This window comes from Mesoplodon mirus, assembly GCF_964341445.2.
Source record: "Mesoplodon mirus genome assembly, chromosome: 4".
In the NCBI taxonomy this organism is placed as follows: Eukaryota; Metazoa; Chordata; class Mammalia; order Artiodactyla; family Ziphiidae; genus Mesoplodon; species Mesoplodon mirus.
In genome coordinates, this window is record NC_138979.1 from 54,364,622 (window position 1) to 54,388,367 (window position 23,746).

At 45.7% G+C, this 23,746-nt stretch overlaps 1 protein-coding gene and 1 pseudogene across 3 annotated transcripts in view; both read right to left on the reverse strand.

Moving 5' to 3' along the window:
* DAPK2 (death associated protein kinase 2) overlaps positions 1–23,746 on the reverse strand; it is a 122,686-nt gene that overhangs the window by 83,990 nt on the left and 14,950 nt on the right. The gene's annotated exons all lie outside the window — the stretch shown is intronic.
* On the reverse strand, positions 6,252–7,636 carry LOC309802245 (heterogeneous nuclear ribonucleoprotein A1-like; annotated as a pseudogene). Its single transcript has one exon. The product of its transcript is annotated as a heterogeneous nuclear ribonucleoprotein A1-like (transcript).

A 23,746-nucleotide genomic window follows, 5' to 3' on the forward strand; every position in this document is an offset into this window, starting at 1 on the left:
CTGTATAGCACAGGGAACTCCATTTCGCTGTACAGTACAAACTAACACAACATTGTAAAACAACTATACCCCAATTTAAAAAAAAAAAAAAAGAAAAGAAACTGTCCTCAGGATAAATGAGGCAGGTTGAAGTGGAGGAAACATAGGAGGAGGTCTGGCTCTAATTATAGCTTTGCACCTTCAGCTGTGTGACCATGGGCAGCTGGTCATCTCCCATCTGTACACTCTCTTTTCCCTACCTGTAAAGTTAGAGAGTGAAGATGATCTCAAAAATTCCACCTACAGGGCTTCCCTGGTGGCGCAGTGGTTGAGAGTCCGCCTGCCGATCCGGGGACACGGGTTCGTGCCCCGGTCTGGGAAGATGCCACATGCCGTGGAGCAGCTAGGCCTATGAGCCATGGCTGTTGAGCCTGCACATCCGGAGCCTGTGCTCCGCAATGGGAGGGGCCACAACAATGAGAGGCACGCGTACTGCAAAAAAAAAAAAAAATTCCACCTACAAACATGCGTTTAGGAGAAAAATAACATTACAGCCTCATGGACACTTGAAGTCAGGGCTGTGGATGATGGAAATATCCAGTAGAGCACTGTCCAATGCAGTAGCCACTAGCCACATGTGAATCCTGAGCACTTGAAATGTGGCTACCATGACTGAGCAACCTATTGTAACTTTATTTAATTTTAATTACTTTACATTTAGACTTAAGTAGTCCCACGTGGCCGCTGGCTACTGCAGTGCACAGAGCAGCTCTAAGTGAATTCATGAAATGCAAGCCCTTTAGAACGAAGTGAAAAGAAAGAAACTAACTTCACCTTCCAGTTTTAAAATGCTTACATTTTTTAAAATTTAATTTTATTTTTTAATACAGCAGGTTCTTATTATTTATCTATTTTATACATATTAGTGCATATATGTCAATCCCAATCTCCCAATTCATCCCACCACCCCCCAGCTTTACCCCCTTGGTGTCCATACATTTGCTCTCTACATCTGTGTCTCTATTTCTGCCTTGCAAACAGGTTCATCTGTACCATTTTTCTAGATTCCACATATATGCGTTTTTATACGATATTTATTTTTCTCTTTCTGACTTACTTCACGTTGTATGACAATCTCTAGGTCCATCTACATCTCTACAAATGACCCAATTTCGTTCCTTTTTATGGTTGAGTAATATTCCATTGTATATATGTACCACATCTTCTTTATCCATTCGTCTGTCGATGGACATTTAGGTTGCTTCCATGTCCTGGCTATTGTAAACAGTGCTGCAATGAACACTGGGGTGCATGTGTCTCTTTGAATTATGGTTTTCTCTGGGTATGTGCCCAGGAGTGGGATTGCTGGGTCACATGGTAATTCTATCTTTAGTTTTTTAAGGAACCTCCATACTGTTCTCCATAGTGGCTGTATCAATTTACATCCCCACCAACAGTGCAGGAGTGTTCCCTTTTCTCCACCCTCTACAGCACTTGTTGTTCGTAGATTTTTAGATGATGGATATTCTGACTGGTGTGAGGTGATACCTCATTGTAGTCTTGATTTGCATTTGTCTAATAATTAGTGATGTTGCGCATCTTTTCATGTGCCTCTTGGTCATTTGTATGTCTTCCTTGGAGAAATGTCTATTTAGGTCTTCTACCCATTTTTTGATTGGGTTGTTTGTAAAATGCTTTCATTTAAATGGTAGGAACTCTGAGCACTCCTTGAAGTAGTCCCAGGAAGCAGAGTCCCTCTTCCTGAGTCCTCATCCCAGCCTTGCTACCAGCCAGCTTTGTGGGGAGCTAGGACTCCCTTCATCAACCTTAGCTCAATCTTACCTCTCTGTGCCCCAGTTCCTTCTGTAAAGTGCAAACCAGCCACTCTGACTTCCTCACGCAATTGTGAGGACACATGGCAAAGCTGTACCTCAAGGAACTTAAAAGTGCCAGCCTTTTTCACAGCAAAGGAAACCATCAACACAACAAAAAGACAGCCTACGGAATGGGAGAAAATACTTGCAAATGATTTGACTGATAAGGAGTTAATATCCAAAATACATTAAAAGCTCATACAACTCTCTCTCTCTCTCTCTCTCTCTCTCTCTCTATATATATATATATATATATATATATACACCTATTAAAAATGGGCAAAAGACCTGAATAGACATTTTTTCAGTTGGCCAACAGGTACATGAAAAGATGCTCAATACTGCTAATCATCAAAGAAATGCATATCAAAGCCACAGTGAGATATCACCTCACACCTGTCAGAATGACTAGCATCAAAAAGTCTATAAATAACAAATGTTGGTGAGGATGTGGAGAAAAGGGAACGCTCATATACTGTTGGTGGGAATGTAAACTGGTGTGGCCACTATGGAGAACAGTATGGAGGGTCCTCAAAAAAAAAAAACAACTAAAAACAGAACTATAGATCCAGCAATTCTACTCCTAGGTGTATATACAATGAAAACAGAAACACTAATTCGAAAAGTTACATGCACCCCAAAGTTCATAGCAGCGTTATTTATAATAGCCAATACATAGAAGCAACCTATGTGTCCGTCGACAGATGAACAGATAAAGAAGATGTGGTATATATATATACAATGGAATATTACTCAGCCATAAAAAAGAATGAAATAATACCATTTGCAGCAACATGGATGGACCTAGAGATTATCATATTAATTGAAGTCAGACAGAGAAATACAAATATCATATGACATCACTTATATGTGGAATCTAAAAAAATGATACAAAGGAACTTATTTACAAAACAGAAACAGACTTACAGACATAGAAAACAAATTTATGGTTACCAAAGGGGAAGGTGGGGAGGGATAAATTAGGAGTTTGGAATTAACAGATATACAAACTACTATATATAAAATAGATAAACAAGAAGGGTCTACTGCATAGCACAAGGAACTATATTCAATATCCTGTAATAAACTATAATGGAAAAGAATTTGAAAAAGAATATATATATACACACATACATATATATAACTGAATCATTTTGCTGTACGCCAGAAACTAACACAACATTGTAAATCAACTATACTTCAATAAAATACAAAGAAAAATGAAATTTTACTATTTGCAAAAACATGGATGGACTTGGAGGGTATTATGCTTAGTGAAATAAGTCAGACAGAGAAAGACAAATATTGTATGTTATCACTTATACATGGAATCTAAAAAATAAAACAAACAAGTGAATATAATAAAACAGAAAGAGAGTCACAGACATAGAGAACAAACTGGTGGTCACCACTGAGGAGAGGGAAGGGAAAAGGGATAAAATAGGAATAGGGGATTAAGAGGTATAAACTACTATGTATAAAAGAAATAAGCTACAAGAATATATTGTACAGCACAGGGAATATAGCCAATATTTTATAACTTTAAATTGAGTATAATCTAAAAAATATTGAATCACTATGTTATACACCTGAAACTAATATAGTACTATAAATCAACTATATGTCAGTTAAGAAAAAAAAAAAAAGAAAGAAAAGTGTCAGCAAACACATGTTACTGTCATCACCCAGCACTGCTATAGTGACCTTCCTGAAGCCTCAGTAAATGACCCTTTAACCACTGGGAGGCTGAGGAGAGGGTACTGATACCGTGGTCAGGGGCAAGTGTAAGGGAGAAAGTTTCAGGCAGCCCATAATTCAAACATTCATCAAACATGCGACAAAATATTCTACATGGCTTACATGCATTCAATAAATGTGATAAATCAATCAGCCAACAATTCCACTTTCCAGAATTTATCTAACAATTGTACTGGTATGAGTGTGGCACTGGAGTTTGTCTTTTTTACTGCAGAATCCTCAGTGTCTAGGACCATACTTGGCAGATAGAAGGTGAGTAAATGAGGTATGCAGATGTATATACAAGGATGCGCGTTGTAGTAACCACCTCAATGTCACCGGTTAAATTCATTATGGTCCATCCATAGTTGATCTATGCAGCTGTTAAAAAGAACATCTCACACACACATACACACACACACACATGGATCTGGGAAAATGCACAAGATTAAAAAATCAAATTGCAGAACAACATTCTGATCCCATCTACATGCACAGTCTGATCCAATCTACATTTAAAAAAATATAGAACGTGCATATGTATGGCTGTGTATGCACAGACAGTTTCTGGAAGGATATATGGAAACTTAATAATGGTCCCTTCTGAGGCCTGGGGCTAGAAAGATTCAGGAGGATGGGGAAGGAAACTTTTCAGTGCACTATTTGATTTTTTTTTTTTTTATCCACTAGTTTTCTTTTTCAACTATTAAAGTTAACCTGATCATGTCACCTGGCCGATAAATATATTCCCCGAGGAAATGAGAGGGCAATGTTTACAATGTAATGTAATTGGGGAAAACAGGATATAAATTGTATCTCCAGTGTCATCATAATGGCAAACAGACAAAAAGAAAGCACAGAAGCAAAATCACTTTTAGACCCTATAAGGCCTGAGGCCCCTGCCACCCCTACCCCCAGACGATCCACAAGGTGGCAACCAAATCACTGAGGAGACAAATCACTTCCACAGCCAGAGTGCAGGAAGCAGTCACAGTGACAGTGCCAACGTCCTGAGGAGTGAGACCGGTCCTACCCTTCATTCTGAGGGAATACAGAGTGGAGTGAGCCCGCCTTAACTCTGCCTCAGGGCTGAGACCTTGTCCTTCCTTGTCCTTCCTTACCGAGATTTTAGACATTAAGTGAGTCTGTGTGATCTTGAAAGGCAGAAACTGGCAGCTTAAAGGACACTAGGTGCCTTTGAGACTTAGTAATTGGGCAGAAAGGAGAAACCAGGCATAGGGCTTCCCAGCAGCTGATATGTCTCTGATTTACTTGCAGCAGCTCTATGGAAGCATATCCCTTAAGAAAACAGAAGTGTCCGCTGGGAAAAGGGGCAAGAAAAAGTAAAGAACCTAAGGGCTGGAAGGCCTTGAGATAGCAGCTAGCCCAGCCCTTGCATTGCTAGGAAAGGAACTGAGGCCCAGATAAGAATGCATTCCTTCCAAAACAACTGCAGACCCAGGAAGGGGGGCGCTGTTGAGTGACCAGAGTTATAAGTTTCCTGGCAGCAACTGGGAAAGCAAGCTAGGTTTGAGAAATTATCCATTCTGGAAAAATACAGTTGTCTGCACATGACCTGGAAGCCACAGGAAACCAAGGTCCAGTCCCTGTACGTGTTGCGACCTCACATGAATAAATCATGATACCATCGTGAGCGGGTAGAGATCTCCCGCTTCAGGACTGATTAGTCATTGCACTTAACAAATCCCAACCTTCTTTGGGTGTGGCTGGCAGCTTTGCCAGAAAGAAACACCTTCCAGCCAGGGTTCTGAGCCGGAGGCTTGGCTGCCTGAGTCCTCCCTGGAGGTGCAGTGACTCTGGTCAAGTGTTCATTTACTTCCTTTTCCTCTAACCAAGGGCTCCAAGATGGCCTTCCCGCATCCCAGAGCACCTGACCCTTGGGAAGTGGGGTTATCTCCAAGACTGCTTACAGAGAAAAGTGTGATCCATCCTTCAGTCTGGTGTTCTAGTGCTACCTGAGGAGACAGCAGGGCTGCGGGCAGAGGTGGAGGAGTGAGTACCTCCGACCCTCCCCCAGGCATGGGGGGAAAACTTCCTGCCGCATCACACACCATCCTTCAGAGACCTGAGGGCTGCTGGGACAATCATCCAACCTTCCATCTAAAAGCGAGCTTTGAAAGTATCTAACAGTCCAACACTCTGGTTTCCAGAGGAAGAAATGAGAACACAGGAAGTGAGTGACTTGTTCAAAGCCACCGGATAATTTAGGAACAAATCACCCCCTCCTGGGTTTTCATTTCTTCTTCTGGAAAACCCGTGTTGGATTATTAAATACTCTCGAAGGTCCCTTTCAGGTTGAACACTGTGTGATTGCCCCAACAGCTCTCAGGTCTCTGAAGGAGACTTCAGGTCCTGGGTGAGGCCGGGAGCCCAAAACACTTTCCTACGCCAGGTGAGCAGCCAGTGGTATTTACCAATAGGTACTGAATATTTACCAAAGACCACAGGCAAGGTACCACGGGGGAGCTGACATCTAACTGAAAAAACAGATCTGATCCCTCAGAAAAGTCAAGACCATTAAATAAAAACAAGATGTGCCACCTTTGAGGAAGGAGAGAGAAATTACCAGACAAGCAAGGAGCATGGAGAAAGGAAGCGTCCTAAGAGGAGGTGGGCAGGAAGGGATGAGGTGATGTGGGCAGAAGAGCAGCGCAGGACCCTGCAGGGTGGTGAGGTGGCAGGAGAGGGCACCACATGGCCAGGGACCTGTGCCAGCTGACATCTGGCAGGAGACCACAGCCTGGCTGACCCACGGGGCCCTGCCCTGCCAAGGACACCCTCTCTCCTGCCTATGCCATGCAGGACAAGGACAGCATGTCCCAGGTGGGAATTACCGCTCCGAAGTTCAAAAGCAGCTAACCCCAGGGCTCTATGAGCTCTTCTTTTTTTTTTTTTTTCCCAAGTTAAATGCATTTTATTTTTTAAAAGTCCATTCACAAAATTGAATGATTAATTCAAGCTGCACAGCAGCTAATGACTACTGCATGGCAGTGAAAATGAAGTGCACAGTGGCTCAGATAAAGGTCCTCATAAGGATGCTCCTTTTAGCCATGAGCTTGAACTGGAATTTTGTTTTTTAAGAGTTGATAAGCCTGTAGTAGCACACTCCTCCCTGGCAGTCATCAAAACCTCTGCCACCGCCATGGCTACTGCTGCTGCTGGAACCACCATTGCCGCCTTGGTTTCGGGGTTTGGCAACGTATGGGCCTCCACCACCATAGGGGCCAGAACTTCTGCCTCCAAAGTTTCCTCCTTTCATGGGTCCAAAATTGGAAGATTGATTGTTGTAACTGCCAAAATCATTGTAGCCTCCACCACCTCCAAAAGTGCTTCCATCATTACCAAATCCACTATAGCCATCCCCACTGCCATCATATCCCCCACCATTGCGGCCGCCACCAAAGCCACCTCGACCACTGAAGTTTCCTCCACGACCACCACCAAAGTTTCCAGAACCACTTCAACCTCTTTGGCTGGATGAGGCACCAGCCATCTCTTGCTTAGATAGGGCTTTCCTTACTTCACAGTTGTGGCCATTCACAGTGTGGTATTTCTGCATGACAATCTTGTCTACAGACTCATGGTCACCAAAGGTTACGAAAGCAAAGCCTCTCTTGTTGCCACTGCCTCGATCAGTCATGATTTCAATCACTTCAATTTTCCCATACTGTTCAAAATAATCTCTTAGGTGATGTTCTTCAGTGTCTTCTTTAATGCCACCAACAGAAATCTTTTTCACAGTGAAGTGGGCACCAGGTGTTTGAGAATCTTCTCTTGAGACGGCCCTCTTTGGTTCCACCACTCTTCCATCCACCTCGTGTGGCCTTGCCTTCATGGCTGCATCCACCTCCTCCACAGTGGCATATGTGACAAACCCGAAGCCTCTGGAGCGCCTGGTGTTTGGATCCCTCGTTACAACAGTCTGTGAGCGCTCCCCACTGCTCACAATGGCTCCTCAGACTCTCATCGGTTGTTTCAAAGCTCAAACCTCCGATGAAGAGTTTCCGCAGCTGTTCGGGCTCTTTGGGTTACTCTGACTTAGACGTGACGGCAGTGGAGGCGGGGGGAGACGTCAACGATACTTACTCGGCAGCGTCCACGGGCAGAAAGGCTCTATGAGCTCTTAATACGGGGTCCTCCCACTGCTGGTCTACGGGGGGCCAAGACCCACTTGACCATAAGGCTCAGGGGGCTGCTTGAGGAGGAGTGGCAGCTGCATTGGCACAGGGCCCAGCCTTCAGTGATGGCACTGACCCCAGAGGTCTCAGGCAGCTCCAGGAGGAAAAAGGGGAGGCAGGTGTCACGGGTCAAAGAGTGGCCCCTCAGAAAAGATATGTCCATGTCCTAATCCCCAGAACCTGTGAATGTGACCTTCTGTAGAAAAGGGGTCTTTGGGGATGTAATGTACTGAGGATCCTGAGATGAGATCACCCTGGATTACCTGAGAGGGCCCTAAATCCAATAACAGGTGTCCTTATAAGAATGAGGTAGGGGACTTCCCTGGTGGCGCAGTTGTTGAGAGTCCACCTGCTGATTCAGGGGACACGGGTTCGTGCCCCGGTCCGGGAAGATCCCACATGCCATGGAGCAGCTGGGCCCGTGAGCCATGGCCGCTGAGCCTTTGCATCCGGAGCCTGTGCTCCGCAATGGGAGAGGCCACAGCAGTGAGAGGCCCACGTACCACAAAAAAAAAAAGAAGGAAGCAGAGGGAGATTAGACAGAAGAGGAGGACACACAGAGACACACGGGAGAGAAGGGAATGTGAAGACAGAGGGAGAGATTGGAGTGATGCATCTACAAGCCAAGGAATGCCAAGGATGAGCAGGAACCACCAGAATCGAGGTGAGAGGCATGGAGCCCATCCTCCCTCAGAGCCTCCAGAAGGAACCAACTCTATCAACACCTTGATTTCAGACTTTTGGTCTCCACATCTGTGAGAGAATATATGTCTGTTGTTTTAAATCACCTGGTTTGAGGTAATTTATTATGGCAGCCCCAGGAAATTAATACAGTAGGAAAGAGGGATGGGGAAGCAGGCTGGGGGTTTCAGGAGTTCTGGGAAAAGATGTCACTCATCTTTGTGTAACAGAGTCGTAAGACCTGTGGCAGTGGGACCTTCCCAGCAGGGTATCTGAGGGAGACAAATCAACCTCTGACTTCTGAGGACTTCAAGCCAGCTGGATGGAGGAGCCATGAAGAGGATGCCTACCCCACCTTGCCCCGTCCTGCTCTCCCATCAGGCACAGCTGCCACCAGCGGGGCTCACAGCCTCTTAAAGATTCTCTACCCAGAGCTGTGGTCCTGTCTGCCCACGCAAGGCCCCTCCACACCTTACCCTCTTTATCCATGAGTATCCCAAAAGTAACAGGCACCATCCTTCTCCAGCAAGTTTCTCACAGCTCATTTTCTTAGAGAGGCAGAGTAGTTCAGGGGAAAGTGTGCTGGCTTTGGAGTCAAACAGACCTGACTTTTAATCCCACGTTGACTTGGGATAAAGTGATTGACCTCTCTGAGTCTCAGTTTTCCCATCTGTAAAGTGGGGTAACTAGGACAATTAGAAATAGCGCAGGTAAAATGTCTATGATCTGCTACACAACAGGAGCACAATAAATGATAGCAATTGTCATCACCATTATTTACACGACTAACAGAGTTTTTCTGGAACATTGGCCTGAGCCTGCCTTGTCCTCATTGCTGTGGTGGAAACAAAGAGATCTACAACCTGGGGGCTGTCCTCCAGGGCCCTCACTCAGCAGAGAGTTGCTGAGTACCTGCTGTGTTCCCCCTTCTTACTCGCCTTCATATCCTTCCTTCGCCAGTCACTAGCTGTGACCTCAGTCCCCTATGTAACTCCCATGGGGATGCAATACATATTTGTTTTGTGAATAAGGAATAAATGGTGTTGAGTGAGTCACCCAACCTCTTGAAATGTCCATTTTCTCATCTGTAAAGTGGGGCTAACAGCAGCTACCCACCCCGCTGCCTCACAGGGCAATTGCACAGACCATTAAATAGAAACAGCAGCCATAGAAGGCCACAGAGGCAAAGCCTACACAAAGCCCCAAATTGCACCTTGAAGGTTGCCTCATCTTCTACAGAGGCTGGCTCTGCTGGGCCCGGGACAGTCTTGGGTTGCTTGCATCTCCCTGTGCCTAGGGAGCCTGCATTCCAACACAATGGCAGGTCCACGTCATAAACTGGACACAAACCTCCCTGCCTTTCCTGGTCTGGAGTCAGAAAACCTTGGTTCAACTTCTGATGCTGCTTCTTCCTAGCTGTGTGACCAGGTCACTTAACCTCACTGAGCCCTCATTTTCTCTTCTGTAAAATAGGGTTAATTGTCCCTGCCTATCTAGAAATGTAGCCACAAGAATTGAATGAGATAAGGTATGTGAGTGTTCTTCATAAACTGTAAAGTTCTACACAAATGTAGGTGATTATTACGATTATCATTATTATGTCAAAAAACAGATACTCACATTGGTGTGAGCCTCAGAGAAACCCAGACTCCTGGGCCAGAAGGAGAATACAGATGCCACTACTCCTTTCAATTTTGGTAACTTTGAAGCCTTCTCCATCAAATTTCAAAATCCTATATGGTTTTGCCAGGAAACCAAATATGTTCTAGCCACAACTCTGGAGAACCACAAGATAAGCCATTTCCATAACGGGTGCTGCTGGGCTTCAATCAACTCAGCTGCTTGGGCCCAAAACATAGTTTTTTAAAAAACACCACATACCACAATTCAGCCCCTCCCCCAAAACTCACATCCTTTCTCCTAAGAAAACAAAATAAGTGGAAACCAACTTTAACCGATGAACTCCAACTCTGAGGCATTCATTCTCAGAAGGCAAGCCTTCCCGGGTGAAGGGGGCAGACGAAGCATTCTCCAGGTAGGTTATGGTAGAGAGATTTCCAGAGGAGCTGGGCGAGGAAGTGAGGCTCCTGGCCAGTCCCAAGGGCTGTGAGGACAGGATCTTTGGGCCCAAAGAGGCAATTGGTCAGACTCAGAAATTAGCTCTAGCAAGCCAGCTAAAAAGCTAAACCACCATGAGACTCTTACTGGTTGTTTTAATTAACCAGGTACAAAGTAGGCCTACAGACCAATTTCTCCTCCTCCACAGGCCCTGACTGTGCAGCCCCAAACTTCAACTGCCCCCAAACAAATGACCTCCCCCATCACACAAGGGATGATGAGGATGAAGGGCCGTTTGGACTGGCCAGAAGGAACCTCAAAGAAGGCTCACCTGTCCCATGGTTCTTGTGGCCCCAGTGGCCCCACTGGGTGGCCCCAGGGCCGAGGAGGGCAGATGGACCCAGTCCTGGGGTCAGGGCTGGCACACAAGGATGCTACCTGTAGCTACTTGCTGATGATTTATGCTTGGGGCTGCGTCTTCCTCCAAAGACCCTCAGTCCTGGATGGAGACTGCATGCATCTTGTTAGCTCAGGCTCCCTTTGCAGGTGTCTGTGCTCTCCTGTAAAACCCTAAATTGCTTGAGAGGCAGCCTGGCAGGGTGGGAAGAGCAAATGCTTTGCAGTCAGGCAGATGTGGTTTGAATCCAGAGCCTGCTGTTGATGGGCTCTGAAGTTTTGGGAGGTGACTCTTCTAGCCCTGCTTTCCTCATCCCTAAAAGGTAGCTAATACCTATCACACAAAGTTTTATAAGGATTAGTAATATGTGGAAGGTTCCTGGCATATGGTTGGTGCTTAATCAGTGATAATTATTATTATTAATATAATGGCACTCCCACCCTTGCCCTCCATATTCTAAGGCCTAGTCCCTCCTCCATACCTGGCTCCTGCTACCTTACCAGAACCACTGGAACCACTTACCGGAGTGCCCTGTGCTCAGACCTGCTCAGTTCTGGGCCAAGCAGGGCCTGGTCACTGTAGAATACAGGGCTGGCAAACAGAAAGCACTCAAAGCAGTGTTTGTTTACATAGAAAAAAACAAATCCTGCTATCTCAAGTGACTGGAATTTTTTCCTACCACATTCTGCTTTCATGGGTACAAATCAATACATAAACACACTTAGAGCAGGGTTTATTCTGAAGAGTACCTTCTCTCATATGGAGTTTTCTTGTTTCTTTGAGAGCTATGTTACCATACAATGTCCAGTAGGCAAAACACAAAGATCTGAGGTACATAGAAGATTCTGAAAGTTCCTTCAGACTCTTCAAAGAAGGGTATTTTATTTCTAATACACTACCTTTTTCTGATTATAAGTAATGTGATTGTCGTAGACAGTGTGAAAAATAGTTTTTAATTACTGGCAGTTTCACCATCTCTAGAGAATGTCACAGTGAATGTTTTGGTGTATTTCCTTACAGTCTTTTTTCTCTATCCTTCAAGAATGTAAGTATCCATTCATTTAAAAATGAACGATGAACCAGCAGGCCAGCCTATGCCAACGGGACAGCAGCCGTGGATCAGCCGTGAAGGCTCCCTTGTCCTATTTTCAGCTCTCCCCAGCTCTAAACAATGATACACCAATGATACGCCCGCAGATTGCGTAACTACATCTTGTCTTATCAGGGCTTGGTGAACTTCTACCCTTTGAGTGAGTTAACACAGTCATCTCTGCTTTCCATTTTTGTGCCACAGAGTCAATATTTACTAGCCGTGTTGCTAAAACAGGCCCTGGGCACAGCCTCGATGCCAAGCATCCCTGCCTAATCTCAGCAACAGCAGTCTCAGTGGCACCGGAGGCTTTACTGTGCCATGGCCCTTGGTGACTCCTGCCCTGGTGAGTAGGTGGCCTCTGACCCAGCGAGGATGCTTCACATGATCATAAAGTCACAGAAGGCTAGTGCTGGAAGGCACTTAAACATTAGAGATGGGAAACCGAGATCCCCTGGGGAGGGAAAGGATTTGCCTAAGCACATGCAGCTGCAGAACCAAAGCCAGGACGCCTTTACTCCCACACCAGTTCTCGCTGCACGGTCTTTCTGAATGCAACGACATGGAGAAAGAGCTGGGGTGGCAGTGGGGGACAGAACCCATTTCATCAGGACTCGAAATTGGGCAAGTGCTGCTCCAAGATCGTCAGTTTCACAGAAGGGTCTTCCCAAGACTGCCCTAGTCTCTTACAGTGATGATTCAGGTGATCATGGCATCATCAATTCTCTTGCCTCTTGCTAGAATTCATTCATTCATTCACTCATTCATCTATTCGTATGACAAATCTTTATGGAGCCCAGTCATGGGATGGCATTACTGGCTTCAACAAAGCAGTGTCACTTGGCCCACCTTTTCTGGAAGGATCTCTTTGCAGCTGTCAAAAGAGACAGACACTAAATAACAAGGTCAGGTCCTACTGTATAGCATAGGGAGCTATATTCAATATCCTGTAATAAACCATAATGGAAAAGAATAAGAAAAAGAATATGTTATATATACATATAACTGAATCAGTTTCCTGTACACCAGGAACTAACAGAACATTATAAATCAACTATACTTTAATTTAAAAAAAGAGAGACAGACCCACCACGTAGCCCCAAGGAAGTCTGAGGCTGAAAGGAGTGAAATGTAGGAGAATCACATTTTGGGGGTAGATCTCTGACAGCAGGCCTCTGAAGAAAGTCCCTACTCTCAAGAGCACCTCAGGTACTAACAGCAACAAGTCAAAAGCGAAAGGGTAGGTGACTTGGTGTGATATCAAATACCTGTAGTGTTTCTGTGGAGTAGTAGAAAGAGGAAGCACCAGGAGCGAGGAGACCTGCAATCAGGTTCCACTTGCACCACCAAAATGCTGCATGACCCAGAAAGGGGAAGTGTCTCGCCCAAAGTCACAGAGCATATTGACAGCTAAAGTGGGACTTGAATCAAGGTCTTTAAGTCCATGGTTGATGGCTCAGATGCCACACATGAATCTTTGCATTTCTCTTATCCTCAGACAGCCCCAAGAAAGCCACAACCATGACCTGGAACTTCCACGGCATCTCCTCAGTTGAGATTGGTCGCTGCCCACAAGGGGAAGCTCTGGCATCTTCTCTGTCTGGGACTAGATACCCCGTTGGGGTTCGCAGAACCAGGCTCAGCCACTTCCTAGAGAAGCAGGAGCAGGACAGAGGCCACAAGGCTAACATCAGTGCAGGGAGAAGCTGTGATGTGCGGCAGTTCTGGCACATGAAAGGGGAGAACAAGTGAGCATTCTGTACAGCTGCTGGGATGTCAAACAGCTCTGCACACTTGGCCTGTTCCCCTGCTCCACCCCCTCCAGGCAAGAAAACAAAGAAGGTCGTGTGAACAGGACTGTGATGAAAATAATGCCACTGCATTTCTACCTTCTCCTGGGCTTGGAAACACAAACTCAAGCCCTCAGGGGCACAATGCTGGCTGAGTACAATTTATGGTTACACCAGCCCCTGTGTTTATTGAGCACCTACTATGGATCCAGCTCTATGCTAGAGGTGGTGGGAACACTAAGAATGATAAACCTTGGCCTCTGCCTACAAGGGGCTCACAGTTTGGTTCAGAATACAGAATGAACCTCCAGAAAACCTTCTGCTTCAAAACAATTATGTATGCGGCAGAGATTGTAAGGGCTATGGATGCTGGAAGCTGGATAGATGGCTGAAGCTAGGGGAAATATCCATGGGAAGGCTTCAGAAGGATAGGAGGGATTTTCACTGGACTTGAGGGCTGAGTACAACTAGTAGAAGAAAGGAAGGAAGATGAGAGAGAAGGTGCTCAGAAGGAGGAAAAGAACATATCATTAAAAGGCTTGGATGTGGAATCTAAAAAATGACACAAATGAACTTATTTACAAAACAGAAACAGACTCACAGACTTAGAAAACAAACTTATGGCTACCAAAGGGGAAAGGTGGAGGTTGGGATTAACATAAACACACTACTAAACATAAAAGAGATAACTAACAAGGACCTGTTGTATAGCACAGGGAACTCTACTCAATACTCTGTAATGACCTATATGGGAAAAGAATCTAAAAAAGAGTGGATACATGTATATGTATAACTGATTCACTTTTCTGTACACCCGAAACTAACACAACATTGTAAATCAACTATACTCCAATTAAAAAAAATTTTTTTAAAGCCTTGGACAGTGCAGCTGGAGTGAGAAAGGTTAGGAAGTATAGAGAGGTAAGTTTGGACAGGTAGAGTGGGCAAAGTAATGGGCTAAATTAGCCACATCCTTCAGTTTAATCTGCCAGCCACTTATTCCTGACTCTGTATCAGACAAACTATAGGGACGATGTGGCTTAGACACTAGCCTTGAAGCACCTACCCTGCAAAGAGGAAACTAAGGTGGCAACAAAAAGGGAAGGTAAACACATTAGAGACATATTCCTATGGGCCTAGAGTACACCATCCAAATGTTGGTTAACATCAGCAGGGGTCAGCTAATCTTGGCAACGCTATAGGCTTTTGGGCAATCTCGCAGAGAGAAAAGAAATGTACAACATTGTTATTGTTAAATGAGCACCTGCAGTTTGAATTTGAATAGTTTTAAGTTTTGAGAAGCCCGCGCACCGAAGAGTAGCCCCCGCTCACTGCAACTAGAGAAAGCAACGAAGACCCAACGCAGCCAAAAATTAATTAATTAGTTAATAATAAATTAATAAATTTAATCTAAAAAAAAAGAAAAGGGTCATGGGAGGTGGCCCAGTGAGGACAATGACAATGACAAATGACTCTTTCCAAACCTCCCGGGGTATCTGCCAGAATTTTTCTGGCAAAAGAGATGGGAGACTCACTGCAGGAACCAGTGTGAATCTTCACCATCACTTTACCTCCCCTCTTAGGGGCTGCCACCCTGACTTGCTAATCTTTCTACAAGGGTTTACTGAGTCCTTTCTTTCTGTGTGAAGGATACAAGTCAGTGAAGCCTCCATCCTTCCCTTGAGAAGCTTCCAGGTCCTCATCCCCTCACATTCTTTACAGTGATTCACTCCTCACTGGGCCACCTCCCATGACACTTTCCTTTTTTTTTTAAATTAATTAACTTTTTATTTATTTTTGGCTGCATTGGGTCTTCGTTGCTGCACGTGGGCTTTCTCTAGTTGCAGAGAGCAGGGGCTACTCTTCGTTGCGGTGCGCAGGCTTCTCATTGCGGTGGCTTCTCTTGTTGCGGAACACGGGCTCTAGGCATGCGGGCTTCAGTAGTTGTGGCACGTGGGCTCGGTAGTTGTGGCTTGTGGGTTCTAGAGCGCAGGCTCAGTAGTTGTGGCGCACGCGCTTAGTTGCTCCAAGGCATGTGGGATCTTCCCGGACCAGGGCTCGAACCCGTGTCCCCTGCATTGGCAGGCAGCTTCTTAACCACTGTGCCACCAAGGAAGTCCCCTATGACCCTTTTCCCCATTCAATCCCATTAAACTTTCTTCCAGCTTAAAACCAGTATGAAGTCCAAACTCCTGAGCATGAAATACTTAAAAAGCAATTTGTTCTATATGACATAAGAAATACATGTTTAAAGTTTTTTTTTTAGAAAATACAGAGAGTATAAGCAAAAGACAATTAAATCAACCATAGTCCTAACTTCCCCTCATCCTTCCCACCTCCCCTCACTGTGATCAATACCAGCACTAGTAAAACTTTAATGGCAGCTTAGACTTTTGTCCATCCCCTCCTTGCTACTCCAGGCTCACGCACTGCTTCCCTATGAGAACACGTCATCCAGTTTCTGGGGGACCCACTCTCACAAACACACCTTGCATTTTCCTGTCTACTTGGGAGGCTCAAGTCCACCTATTCCTAGAATGCCCACACTCACTGCTCGGCCTGTTCAAATCCCAGCCATCCTTCAGTGCCTCACTTAGCTCTTACCTCCCAAAACCTTTTCTGACTGTGCCAGTCCATGGAGGTAGCCACGTTCTGAACTAGTATCACATAGATTGTCTGGAATGTTCTTTTGGCTGCACTACGTTCTGACAGCTCTTGAATTGCTGCCAAGCCTGATACTCTCCGTGGGCTGTTTTGGTTATTTGTTTGTTTGTTTATGTGCCCCTGCAACCTCTCTTTAAGCTCCTAGAAGGTATAAACTATATCTCTGCACTCACTCCCCTCTCCACCCCTCCCTATGCCCATCAAAGCATCTCCTACCCAATAGATGTTTGATGGGTATTTCATAGAATCATGACATTTTAGAGCTGAGGGGGGAAATGGAACTGAGAACCATAGAGGAGGAGAAACTTGATTAAGGTCACACTGCAAAGCCAGAATAGAGACCCTGGGAGCCAACTGAAACCAGAACTCATTCAAACATTTATTGTGTACCTACTATGTGCCTATCACTGGGTAAGGCACTGGGAGATAAAAGAGAATGACCTCCGGATCCTATGATCAGAAAGCTCACTGGACTGCCAGCTGCTTTAGGGTAGCTTTTCGTTAAGGGGCGATGCCAGAGACAGCGGGAACAGACTCAAAGGCAAATAATGACGACTAGGGAATCCACAACATGCTGTAGGAACATAGAACAGGTGCACCCAACCCTGCCTGCAGTCAACAGGCCTGCAGTGGTCAGGACAGGCCTCTGTAAGGAAGCAGAACTTGGGCATGGGTAGGACTGGAGCAGGGCTCCGGGCATGGGTGAGACACAGATAACACAAGGAAGGCATGCAACCTAGGCTGTTTGAGGAAAAGGCGGTCACTGGAAGGATACACACAGGAAGAGAAAGTGAACCCAGAAGCCACAAAGGAATTAGCTCGTGGAACCACTGCATCTTCTGTGGCAGCCCCATTCCCTCCTCACTGTGCATCAAGTCTCAGAGAGAGACCATCTAATTGGCTTTTAGCTAATATATCACTGGTCCTAGTGGGCAGAGCTTTTTCAGCCCAGCCATCTCATAGGACACCAAATAGCCAATGAATGGGTCACTCTTGGGTCAAGTGACCATCCCTGTTCCAATCTGGGGGCCACCCCTGCACAAGAGCCAGCCCAGCTCCACTCTATGGGGCAGGGGGCTGTGAGGGGCTCAGGGCGGAAAAGGAAAGAGGGTAGTTTTAGCAAGAAAGGAATATCGGGTATGGCAGACACCATGCGCAAGTCCGGTGGGAGGGGAATCCCAGCAGGGGTCTTTGTGAGCGAAGACAGAGGTAAAATTAACATGGCCCACTGTGATAGATAACAAAGAGACTTGCTCAATCAGGGAAGGAAGGAGTAAACCAACAGCTCTGGGAGCTTACTTTGTGTCTCAAGTACCATTTTGAAGAAGTGATCTTGGATCCAGGTGTACAGTCTACACAAATTGGGACACTTTAAAAAATATGGATGCCAGAGCGCCACCCCAGACCTTCTAAATCTGAATCCCTGGCATGTATACATGTGTGTTTGTTTTAAACCTCCTCTATGATTCATATATACTACCCAAGATGCCAATCACTGTGCTACATGTTTCGGTCATAATCTCATTCAATCCTCTGGAGTCAGGAGAGATGGAGGTTCAAATCCTGGCCTGATAAGGTAGGTGGTATGTTCTCAATTTCACAGATGAGAAAACCAAGGCTCAGAGAGGTGAAGTAACTTACCCAAGGTAACACAGGCAGTGAGTAGTAAAACTGGGATTCGTACCTAGGTTTAATACCTGAGCCTGAGAGACAAATTCTTGACTGTGTATTGGAAAGGGGTGGATCAGCTGCCCCGGAGATGGTCCGACCGCAGAACTTCCTGGATGGTAACAACACTGGGAACCAGGGGAATTGGGTGGGGGGCGGTTGGTGGAGCCAAACCGGCTTAGCCAGGGCCTGGCAGTGCTTCCTGACCATCAGAAAGCTGAAATCTCAGAGGCATGTGTGGACCCCAGGAAGGCTCTTACATCAGGGCTCAGCTGAAACATCAGAAACAATTTCACAATTCCAAACTCTGGAAACACTGCTGACTTAGCTGGGTCCAAAGGTGTCTTATACAATTTCTTTCTCTAAGAAATCTTTTCAAGATTGCTACTTGGACCTGTGTTTACAAACCCCTGTGGACACCAGCCTTATCTCCACTCCATCTGGCCGCCCTGCTCTCAAGGGTAGGGCTAAGTCTTTGTGCTTCTGTTTCCATATCTGTAAAATGGGGACGGTGACTTCCTCCCTGCCCACCTACCCCAGTGTGGAAGCTCATGATCAAATGAGGTAACAGAGGAGAAGCAGCCCAACCCAGCTCCTCCCTATGAGCTCTTCAAAACAACTGACCGCTGGGCTTTTAGCATCACCTTGTCCATATCTGCAACCGTTTGCTGGGTACTTCCCACATGCCAGGCTATGCCCCTTACATCTGTGCTAGGAATGGGAAAAGAATCACTTTGAAAGCTGCTCAGAACTGTTACTGGTAATAAGGAAGGCAAAAGACTCCGAAATGGGGTGCAGGTGGGGTGGGGGGACGGTCAGAGACGGCTTTTTGCATGGGAAAAACTTTAAAGGATCTTTGGTTCTGGAAAAGAGAGGCCCAGGGTCCTTTCAGGGAGAGGCTGTAACAAGGACCTAAACTTCCTATATGTGAAAGAATAGGGGGTCTCTTTGGGGAGGTAAGTATAAGGATGGTAGCAGATCTCGGGCCTGGGGAGGGGTCCTGGGAGGCCCCAGCATCATGGCAGATGGCAGGAGTCAGGGGAGCGGAGGTATCTATTACCCCACTTTAAGTTGTTTCCTTCTCTGTGCAGAAATTCCTCTCACTACCCGAAACTCAGTTTATCCTGCAAGCAGCCTCAGTGGCAAGGGAGGCACTCAGAAACGGGCCTGAGTCCGTGCCTGAGACAGGGTCACAGAGGGAGCGCTGCCTTGTCTCGAAGGAGAAAGAGGTCCTTGAGTCCAAGGACCTAAGGCATCAAGGAGGATGTGAGCCCTCCCTGGGGAGACCCAGAAATGCTCAGTCAGGAACAGGACTTCCTGTTGTCCTGGAATGGAATGCTCATTATTCTTATTTGGACATTAAAGGAGGGGACCCCAGAAGGCTGGAAAACAACCCTGTGAGAAATGGGACCATCTTAGCACAAAGAAGTGGAGCCTATGAGCGTGAAGCTGCCCCAGGTCCAGAGGTTCACAGTAGCAGAGCCAGGATCACACCTGGGCCCGGTGGCTGCAGCACCCAGAGTAGTCACCACCCGGCTAGGGCTCATCAGCCTGCTGCCCCGAGCCCATCCTCCTGCTGGGGCCCTCAGCGGGCCCTCAGCTGCCTTTCCCCCTCTGCGCTGTCTCCCTGTCTCCTCCAAAACACCCGTAGGAGCGTTTGCCTCCCAGGACCGTACTGCAGCCCCTGAGCAGCCAAGTTCTCCTCTTTCGCTGGTGGGCCCTGGGCCCAGGGTGTCAAATAAACCTCACCCCCAGGAGGGAAGGATAATTCATCACCCTCCAGGCCCTGTGGCCAGGCCACCAAGGACCAGCAGCTCAGGATTCAAGATTAGGGTTCTGAGGTCTCAGGCTTAGATGCAGGCTGCCAGGGGGTGGGCGTGGGCAGGGGAGCAGTGTCAGCCGTGGAAATGGATTAAACAAGGACAACTGGGCTCTCAGCAGATTCCCCAATAAACCACTAAACAATAGTATCCACCTCCTCCCCTGTTCTCTGAAGGGGAGCCCAGGGTCACAGGCAGAAAGAAAAATCTTGGGCAGCTTGGTACCCCCCCGCCAAAGAGCACTGGACCAGGGGTCAGAAGTCATGGGTTTAAATCCCAGCTCTGACACTTCCCTCGGCAAGTTAGTTAAGTTCTCCAAGCTTCAGCTTCCTTATCTGCAAAGTGGGAGAAACACCGGCCACCCCGTAGGGCTGCAAGAGGATTAAACTAGGTAACAGCTCATGACCAGTGCAGGGCCAGGTTTAGAGAGGATGCACAGTCCCTAATACCCAGACCTCCCTTCCCGTCTTCCACCCCAGCACTCCCTGCAGGACAGGACAGACTGACATGGACAGTGGTTCTGAAACTGGGCTTCTCGGAGGTTCCTCACAGGCTGTGTGAGACGGAGGGCAGGGAAGGAGGGCAGGTGGACCCCTGCTCACCTCTCCTTCCTCCTTTTACATAACTGCACCTCACTTTGATCTGTTTCTATCCTGTCCCCCACCCCAGAATAAGTCACCTTTTTAAAGTTTTGCTGCTTAACTAGTAAACCATACTGGAGTAGATCAGGAGTAGACACACTTTTTCCACAAAGAGTCAGATGGTAAATACTTTAGGCGTTGAGAGCCAAGAAGTAAAATCCAGGATAGTATTATTTATTATTATTATTAGTAGTAGTAGTATTTTTGGCCCTGCACCATGTGGGATCCCAATTCCCCGACCCGGGATCAAACCCACACCTCCTGCACTGGAAGCGCAGAGTAGGTACTTACATAACAAAGGAGAAAACTAAATTTCCACAAAATTATAACTGATGAAGCTCAAAATATAATAAGAATTGCATGTGTCTTATTCTGTTTTGTTTGTTTTTTGTAATACAGGTCTGCCATGAGAAGAATGGAATTGCAGGGGCGGATAACAGTTTGCTTAATTGGGGTCCAAAGCTAGTGTTCCAACCATCAAATCTATTGCAACTGGTCATCTATAAAACCCATTCTTTCGGTGTTTGTGACCACCTAGAGGGGTGGGAGAAGGAGGGTGGGAGGGAGGCTCAAGAGGGAGGGGATATGGGGATATATGTATACGTATAGCTGATTCACTTTGTTATACAGCAGAAACTAACACAACATTGTAAAACGATTATACTCCAATAAAGTTAAAAAAAACACACACACACACTTTGTAAAAAAAAAAAAAAAAAAAAAAAATTCTTAGCTCCAGGCCATTGAAAGTAGGTGGCAGGCTGGATTTGACTGTAGGGCTATAGTTTCCCATCCCCTGGACTAGACAATGTCGGAGCCCTTGCAGGTTAAAGTTCTTGGGCTTTAAAGCCTGTTGAAGGCTGCTCTGGGGGTTAGAGCAATCTCCAGAAGAGAGACTCTGAAGGCTGCAGCATCTCCTCTGTGGGAGGCTCTGGAGGGCTTCACATGACCTCCCACCTGCACTGCCAGAGCCCTGGTGCTTTACTGCAGCTGAGGTGATGGGTACCTAAGGCCCTAACTCCCATCACTGGCCGCGGCTCTTACCCCTCACCTTGGTCTCCCCAGCAAGGGAGAATACAGGGAAACCAAGCTCTCTCCTTCGCCCTCAAAACACACTTCTCCCCAAGCACCCCCTCTCCCAATAGCACCTCACAGAAAACTTTCTTATAGAACCATTCCAGGGAATTCCCCGGTGGTCCAATGGTTAGGACTCTGGGCTTTCACTGCCGAGGGCCCAGTTTCAATCCCTGGTCTGGGAACTAAAATCCCACAAGCCACGTGTGGCGTGGCCAAAAAAAAAACAACATCCAGCCAGCCAGCTTCTAAAAGTAGAGACAAAGAAGTGGAACCCTTTTCCAGAGTTCTGGGGTCCCCCAAAGACCTTGAATCCCCTCTACCTCTCGGGGGAGGAAGGCAACACCATCAGTCTACAGGAAGACCTCTGCCTCTAGTCCTGACGGGGCCTCATTTTCATCACTTATAAAATGGGAATGATTATACTTGCCTTACCTGCCTTGTGTTGCTATCAGAACTTCAAAATATCTATGAAAATGAAATAGAAACACCATGAAAAACGGTAAAGTAGCACAGAGAACAAGATTTGGAATTAAGGGAGAAGCACAGAAGACTTCAACCACTTTAAATTTCTCCACAGTGAAAACATTAAGGTATCTTTACAAAACTCTTAAACTACACAAAAATAATGAAAGGGTATTGGCAAAGCCATAAGGAAATAAGCACATGCTGGTGACCTGGTAAACTGGTTCAGTATTTCCAGTTTCAACCATTGCACAAATCAGACATAACCTCTGACCTCATATTCCACCTCTGAGAATACACTGGCAGAAATAACGCAGAGAGAGGAAATTAACAAATATGTTCACAGAAACACTTATTTTTAGTAGTGAGAAACCATAGGGAAAGTTTAGTAAATTGGGGATGTTTATGTAGCAGATTATTATGAAGTTAATGAAAACATACAGACTGTATCTATTTGTTTCAAAAGGCCAGTATTCTTCAAAAATATCTTGTCATGAAAGTCAAAGAAAGGCTGAGGAACTGTTTCAGATTAAAGGAGACTAAAGATATATGACAAGGAGATGCAATATATGATCTTCACTGGATCCTGTTTAGCAGGGAGAAAAACTGCTAGTTGGGGGACTTCCCTGGTGGTGCAGTGGTCAAGACTCCAAGCTCCCAATTTAGGGGGCCCAGGTTCAATCCCTGGTTGGGGAACTAGATCCCACATGCATGCCAAAACTAAGAGTTCGCATGCTGCAATTAAGGAGCCCGCCTGCTGCAACTAAGACCCGGCACAACCGAATAAATAAGTAAAATATTTTAAATAAATATATAAATAAAAAACACTAGCTGGGGAGTGGGAGGTACAAACAGTTGGGTGTAAGATAGGCTACAACGATGTACTATACAACACGGGGAACATATCCAATATTTTGTAATAACTGTAAATGGAGTTTAACCTTTTAAAATTATATAAAATTAAAAAAAAATTTTTTTAAAGAACATTAATGGGAAAATTGACAAAGTTGGAACAAGAATGATAGCTTAGATAAAAATATTATATCAGAGTGAAATGTCCTGAATTTGAAAGTTGTACTGTGGTTATGAAAGAGAACGCCCGTGTCCTTAGGAGATGCATAATGAAGCATTGAGGATAAAGAGGCATAATGTCCGCAACCAACTCCCAAATGGCTCGGAAACAATAATAGGTAAGTAGGTAGGTAGATAGGTAGATAGACAAAAAGAAAGAAGGGAAGGAAAAGAGAAAGTGAAGGAAAGAAAAGGAGGGAAGAAAGGCAGGAGGAGAAGGAGAAGGTGGGGAAGGAGGGAGAGCACAAGAGAGGAGGTGACAAAATGTGAAAACCTGGTATGTCTATTTGGGAGGCTCAAGTCCACCTATTCCTAGAATAGGATATACAGGAGTTCCTGTATATAAAGGATATACAGGAGTTCTGTTATTCTGAAAATGTTGCTATTAAATTTGAAATTATTTTGAAACAAAAGTATTTTTAGGTTATACGGACTCTGGATACATGGAAAGGTATACATAAAACAATGTTGAGTCAAAAAACAACAGAATGCAAAATGTACATGCTGGCGATATATAAGTAGAAAGGAAAGTGTGTCC